This window comes from Chiloscyllium plagiosum, unplaced genomic scaffold, assembly GCF_004010195.1.
Source record: "Chiloscyllium plagiosum isolate BGI_BamShark_2017 unplaced genomic scaffold, ASM401019v2 scaf_7617, whole genome shotgun sequence".
Lineage (NCBI taxonomy): Eukaryota > Metazoa > Chordata > Chondrichthyes > Orectolobiformes > Hemiscylliidae > Chiloscyllium > Chiloscyllium plagiosum.
In genome coordinates this window covers 16785-24482 of record NW_025213771.1, presented here as the reverse complement: position 1 = coordinate 24482, position 7698 = coordinate 16785, and the positions used below count along the sequence as shown (strand labels likewise).

General features: G+C 43.0%; 1 non-coding gene across 1 annotated transcript; it reads right to left on the bottom strand.

Annotated features, from left to right (window-relative positions):
* Positions 1–6437: 6437 nt before the first annotated feature.
* Positions 6438–6511, bottom strand: trnai-aau. Its single transcript has one exon. It is a non-coding gene; the product is annotated as a tRNA-Ile (tRNA).
* Between the last annotated feature and the right edge of the window lie 1187 nt (positions 6512–7698).

Here is a 7698-nt window from a genome sequence, read left to right as displayed (position 1 = left end):
AATGAACAATTTGCGAAAATTATCTTCCAATATCCAGACTTATGCAATGGTCAAACCGGATGTCTAAGAACAGGATAGGTTTTTCAGGGGGTTAAACCATTTCGAGTCTTAAACATCGATTCCGTTTTACTCATAACAGCTGTATGTTGGATATTCCATTTGCAAAGTGTTCCGATCTTCAAATACATACATTGAGTATTGCTTTAAAATAGCACAAGTATTTTTCCAGTTTTTTTTAACATCTACTTTCATAAGGAAAGCTGCAGCAATATCGACATAAAGGGGAACAATATTTTACACTGTACAAGAAAACAGTTCTGATGGTTCGGAAAGTGCATCATGATTGATGGGCAATTGACAGCTTAACGTTGTTAAATTTTAAAATGGCAGTTTGACTGTTAGTCAAGGCATTGTCCAGCCAAATAAAACTGAGAATAGAAACTGTCGATTGGTTGAATCAAAACAAACCACAAGGCTTGACAGTTCGCGTCCATTCTCTGTGCTTTTTCCAATCAGCACTCATTGCCTCTGTAGTTTGAACGTTTTCTACCTTTGTGTTGCTACCGTTGAAAATATGCTGATCAGTAAAGGTTTCAATTTTTTTCCATCAATACTCAAATTTCTAATTAGCACCCCAGATTGCAGGGGTGAATCATAACAAAAACGTATAGGGCTTACAATTAACTTGGAGAGTTTTGCATTGATCTCAGAGGAAAACCAGCAACAATGCCCATGTGGAGAGGGAAGAACGGCAGCATTACATTGACTTGGGGGCGATACAGCAAGAATTGCAAGCCACTGCGGAACAGAGATAAATAGAAACAAACCACATGCACAGAGACACAACACACAATTATTTAAAGTAACAAAGCTAGTAAAAGTATTATCACTTCGAGAAATTGTGGACTAGCAGAAATATTAAGTGTTATTCTGAATAGTGTACGTAGCACCCTTGTTTTGCAGCAGTTGAAGAGTTTGTCATACTATTTTGTTACCTGCTCAGATCCTTTACCGTCAAGTGACCACATATTCAGATATTTTGAGAAGCATGTATCAGCATGAAGTTGCAAGTGAGCAGAAGCAGGGCTATCATCTGTACAGCACTAAGGAGATCCCACACGCATTGGCTTTTTATTAAAACGGTGGAGTGATATTTAACTGGTGAAAGCCAATGCAAGAAGAAATAAATGGGAAGAGAGGAACCACTTCCACGATTTCATCCAATCTAATATCAATACTTCCTATTTCCAAAAATGGGACCGGCAAACACGAGGGGACACAACTTTAAAGTGAGGGGAGATAGGTCAAGGCAAATGTCAGAGGTAACTTCTTTATTCAGAGAGTAGTAAGGATATGAAATGCTTTGCCTGCAATGGTAGTAGATTCAGCAAGATAAAGTGCATTTAAGTCGTCATTGAACAGGCATATGGGCGTACATGGAATAGTGTAAGTGGGATGGCCTTCAGATGAGTATGACAGGGTGGTGCAACATCGAGGGTCAAAGGGCATGTACTGCGCTGTAATGTTCTATGTTCGATAAGCGATACCTGATCACCAAATCAGCTGCCACATTTTGAAAAGATGCAAGAAGCCCAAAGAAGAGATAGTAGAGCTTTAACTTGAATCTATTATGCATTATTTCAACGGATGTTTGTCGTTGCCTTCCAGCAGACATTTTTCCCCAAGCGACATAGGTTCGACAGAGAAACATTGGTTCGGATCACAGATCTGAGCCGAATAGTAAAAAACCACGTCAAAATTAATTTCGAGAAACTGTATCAATGAGCGTTTGGGGTTGCAGTGCCACTGTATTCTGAGCTTCGACTGCAATCTCTTCCGGTTCCATAGTTTTTCTGTGTAAGTTGCATTTCAGGTCTATTTGTATTTCATCATTCCTGACACAATATGTCGACAGGCCAATAAGAGTCGAGGACACATTGAATTTGGAACTGTGGAATGAGCCGGCCAGTTGTTAGATTTGAAAGTTGGTGAGCACTTTGTTGATAATCCCCACAATTCGGTTATGGTTACTTTAGCGCTGGAAACGGATGTTTATATATCGCAGGGCATGAGATATAGCTGGGGGAAATGCAATTATGATGTGATTAGGCTAGATTTAGGATGCATAGGATGTGGAAGGAAACTGCCAGGCATGGCACAATTGAAATGTGAAGCTAATTCGAGGAACAGCTACTGCGCGTCCTTGATAGGTGTGTACCTTTCAGGCAGGAAGGAGGTTGTCGAGTGAAGGAACCATGTTTCACTATAGAAGTTGAATCTCTTGTCAAGAGGAAGAAGAAGGCTTATGTTAGGATGAGATGTGATGCCTCAGTTAGGGTGCGTGAGAAATGAAGGTTAACGAGGGAAGACCGAAAGCAAGTAGTCAGGAGAGCCAGCAGGGGACATGAGAATTCATTGGTGGATAGTATCAAGGAAAACCTGTAAGTTATATCAGGAATAAAAGAATGAATCGAGTAAGATTAGGTCCAATCAAGGATAATAGTACAAGTGTGTGTGGAGTAGGAGGAGATAGTTGAAGCACTATGTGAATATTTTTCATCAGCATTCATAATGGAAAATGACAATGTTATCGGAGAGAATATTGAGATATGGGCTACCAGTCTAGATTGGATTAAGTTTCACAACGAGGTGTTGTTAGCAATTTTCGAACGTGTGAAAGGAGATAAGACCACTGGGGCAGATGGCTTTTATCCGAAAATTCGCTGGGAATCCAGGAAGGAGATGGCAGAGCTTCGTGGGTGGCACGGTGGCACAGTGGTTAGCACTGTTGCCTCACAGCGCCAGAAACGTGGGTTCAATTCCCACCTCAGGCGACTGACTGTGTGGCGTTTGCACGTTTTCCCCGTGTTTGCGTGGCTTTCCTCCGGAAACTTCGCTTTCCTCCCACAGTCCAAAGATATGCAGATGAGGTGAATTGTCGATGCTAAATTTCCTGTCGTGAAGGGTATGGGTGGGTTGCGCGTCGGTGTGGACTTTTTGGGCCGAAGGGCCTGTTTCCACTTTGTAATCTAATTATTTTGTCATTGTCGACATGACAATAGTGGCAGAAAGCTGGAGGTGGCAAATGTTGCTCCATTGTTCAAAAAGGGGAGTTGAGACAACTCTAGAAATTACCAGTGAGCATTACTTCGGTTGCGCGTAAAGAGTTGGAAAGAGTTGTAAGATATGATTTATAACGATTGAGAAAAGAATATGTGAGTTAGGAGTGGTCAACACGGTTTTGTAAAGTGGACATCATGCCTCACGAAAATTATTAAGTTTTCTGAGAAGGCGATGAAACAAGTGGTTGTGGGCTAAGCGGTTGATGTGATGAACATGGATTTCAGTGAGGCGTTTGATAAAGTTCCCCTCAGTGGGCTGTTGCAAAAAATATGAAGGCATGGGATTAAGGATGATTTAGCGGTTTGGGTCAGAAATTAGCTAGCTGAAAGAAGACTAAGGGTTGTGGTTGAGTGGAAACGTTCATCCTGGAGTACAGTAACTCGTGTTGCACCACAAGGATCTGTCAACCAGGTTGATAAGGTTGTTAAGAAGACATACAATGTTTTAGTTTTTATTAATACAGGAATTGAGTTTCGGAGCCATGAGGACATGCTTCAGCTGTGCAAATCTCTGGTGCGGCGGGTGGTGGAGTGTTCCACATAGTTCTGGTCACCACATTATAGGAAGGATGTGGATGCTTTGGAAATGGTTCACAGGATATTTACTGAGATGTTTACTGGTATGGAGGGACGGTCTTATGAGGGAAGGCTGAGAGACTTGAGGCTGTTGTTATTAGAGAGGAGAAGGTTGAGAGGAGTCTTAATTGAAACATATCAGATTATCAGAGTGTTAGATAGGGTGGACAATGAGATCCTTTTTCCTCGAATGGTGGTGGCTCGCATGAGGGACATAGCTTTAGGTTTGGGGCGTGATAGAAATAGGATAGATGTCAGAGGTAGTTTATTTACTCAGAACATAGTAGGGTCGTGGAATGGACTGCCTGCAACAGTGGCAAATGTTTTAAGGACACTGAAATGGTCATTGGACAGACATATGGATTAAAATGGAAAACAACCGGGTAGATTGGGTTTTAGATTATTTTGACAGTTCCACGCAACATCGAGGGCCGAAGGGCTTGAATTGCACTGCAGTGTTCAATGTTCTATTCTCCATCTTCTATATATGGAACGAACAGCCAGAGGAAATGTTAGAAACAAGTACAATTAAAGCATGGGAGAGACATTTGGGCAGGTATATGGCGTGGAGAAGGTTGGAAGAGATATGGGCCAAATGCAGGCAAATACGACTTATTCAGTTTCGGAAACCTGGTTCGCATGGACGAGATGGATTGAAGGGTCTGCTTCTGGTCCAGTTACTGGAAGAGAAGGCCACCGAGATGAGACATGCTATGGAGATAATCACAATTTACTGAGATGGGGATGGTAGTCAGGTTTGGAGTACGTTTCCAATATGTGGAGGAATAAGAGAGATACGAGAAGGTTACAAAGATAGTAACTGTTATAGGAGTTCGAATGATTGATGTTGCTGGTGTCATGATAACTCCAGCTTCGATGCATGAGAGGTGAGCAAGCGGGTTGATGTTCCATCTCTCAGCCTGGTGTAAACAGCTCCCTAATTCTCCCCCTGTTTTATCTTTAACAAAGGATCAGTTCGACTCGAAACGTCAGCTCTTTTCTCTCCTTGCATATGGTGCCAGACCTGGCAATTTTATTTCAATTTTATTTCAGGTAATTTTATTTCAATTATTTTATTTATCATTTTTTTTATTTGTGTTTTTTTCATTGTTCTGTAACTCTTATTTCTTGATTGTCTCTCTTTCTCTCGCTCCCCACTCTCTCAATATCTTTTTCCTTTCCTCTTCCCGCTTTGCTACCCTTCTTTCCTGTTTTCCATTGTGTCTCTGCTTCACCCATCCCCCACATATTTTGTCACATAGCACTGGCTACAGCCTGCGTCATTCACGGCTCCTAATCTCCCTTAGATCTCTCCATGCACTCTCATTATCACCTTTGCATCTGGAGCCCTGACTCACCATCTCTCAGCCTGGTGTAAACAGCTCCCTAATTCTCCCCCTTCTTTATCTTTAACAAAGGATCAGTTCGACTCGAAACGTCAGCTCTTTTATCTCCTTGCAGATGGTGCCAGACCTGCTGAGACTTTCCAGCATTTTATCTTTTGGTTTCAGATTCCAGCATCCGCAGTCATTTTATTTTATTAATGGCTCTATGATATTGCTGGTGTCATGATAACTCCAGCTTCGATGCATGAGAGGTGAGCAAGCGAATGAATTCCCTCTGGAAGTCGCGTGACAAGTATTAACAGAGATTAAGGAAAATAACATGAACGAATCTTTGATTTGAATTGAAGCCTGAACTCTGGTTCTGCTCCGAGACTGTGTCAGGTCTGCTTAATGCTGCATATATTTCATAATTTGCATTTGTTTGTGAAAACAATTGAGACTGATTGATTTGCTGCAGACAACATCCAGCATTCATCATGGGTACGACGATCAAGTCGTGCGTCTGTCCCTGTCAAATCTTTTATTGTGCAGGTGAGGCTTCCTGTTTCGTGGTTTGGTGGAGCACGTTGCTTGGAAAAATAGCAACGCAGCTGAGATCCGGCATGGGACCAGCGGGTTGATGTTCCATGACAGCGATGGTCGCCTTTCGAATGAGCACACATCTCAACTGACCATGTGACAAGTTCTTCCAGACGGTGAAAGTAAAAGCCACGGCGAACACTGACGCAGCCCTGCTAACGACGGAAGCGCCTCACGTGGTCAGTGCGGCGATTAAACCCACGATGTGGGCGTTATTAGCACCACGCTCTAAACAGCTGAGCTAACCGACCAACACAGCACCGACTGCGAAAGCAAATGCCTATATTGCCGGTGCTCACAACCACGGCGGCTGTTCATTTTCTGCTTCATGTCGATCGCACGATAGTCTGAAGTGTTTCCTTTCGTTGCAAAGCTTTTCAACGAAAAAAAAGCATTTACTTTTCCGAACGCGCATACTCCTGCTCCGAGACTGTGCCAGGTCTGCTTAATACTGCATATATTTCATGATTTGCATTTGTTTGTGAAAACAATTGAGACTGATTGATTTGCTGCAGACAACATCCAGCAGTCATCATGGGTACGGCGATCAAGTCGTGCGTCTATCCCTGTTTAATGTTTTATTGCGCAGGTGAGGCTTCCTGTTTCGTGGTTTGGTGGAGCACGTTGTTTGGAAAAATAGCAACGCAGCTGAGATCCGGCATGGGACCAGCGGGTTGATGTTCCATGACAGCGATGGTCGCCTTTCGAATGAGCACACATCTCAACCGACCATGTGACAAGTTCTTGCAGGTGGTGAAAGGAAAAGCCACGGCGAACACTGACACAGCCCTGCTAACGACGGAAACGCTTTACATGGTCAGTGCGGGGATTGAACCCACGACCTTGGCGTTATTAGCAACATGCTCTAACCAGCTTAGCTAACCGACCAACCCCATCCAGCTGCAAAAGCAAATGCCTATATTCCCGGGGGCTGTTCATTTTCTGCTTCATGTCGATCGCACGATAGTCTGAAGTATTTCCTTTCGTTGCTAAGCTTTTCAACGATAAAAAAAGCATTTACTTTTCCGAACGCGCATACTCGACTTAACCATTTGCTCTGATATTCAAAATGAAGCACAATGTCCGGACGCGTGCAATTTCAATCGCAATGCCACCAGCTCAGCTGCAGCTTGTCATGTTGACAAATATCGTCTGGAGAAACGTCCCTTCAACGATCGCTCACTGTTCTTCTGGATACTCACAGACTTTTGGAGTCAGGGTTATGTGCTTCTGATAAACTGCTACGAACCTTATGCCAAATGCATTTGAATTGTAATCGAGCAGTGGGATTCTTTCTGCTCCGGAATGACGCAGTTGCAACAGCTCAGAATCCAATTGCACGTTTTGCTCAATCACTCATGTTGCCTATGCAATCTTCGTTTGACAGTATATTTAGCAAGTTATCACGCCTTCCTGCAGCGTTCGTCAGTGACAGATCAGATGCTAAGATGATTGCTTCAGACAGCATGCTACATCCTACATTTGAAAATGGAAAAGGTGCAAACGTTTCCAGGCTGAACACTCACTCACGATTTTGCCTGGCGCGTCAGAGGCTGGGAGCGGATCTTATGGATGCTTTTGAATCATGAGGGGAATGAATCGGGTAAATAGACAAGTTTCTTTCGCTCAGGTGTGGCAGTGCAGAACTAGAGGGTATAAATCAGGTGTGGGAGGGCGAGCATTGGAAAGGCAGTGATGGGCAATGGCTGCGCGCAGAGCGTGGTGCGTTTCTGGAACAAGTTGCCAGACGAGCAGGCGATGGATGGTAAAATTCCAATACTTTTAAGGAATCTGGACGTGTATTTGAATAGGCAGGGTTTAGAGAGACATGGGTCAAATGCATGCAATCGCGGCTGGATCAATTGAAGATATCTGTTCGGAATGGACGAGTTCGACCGAAGACTGTGTTTTCAGTGCTGTCCATATATAATGGGCTCTGTGATAGTGCAGGTGAAATGATTAAAAAGATAAATAAAATCAATGAAGTAAAATTGTCTGAAGTTGCTGAATTCAAACAACTTCAGGTAATTTTAGTTCAATTATTTTATTTGTCTTTGTATTTGTGTTGTTTACAT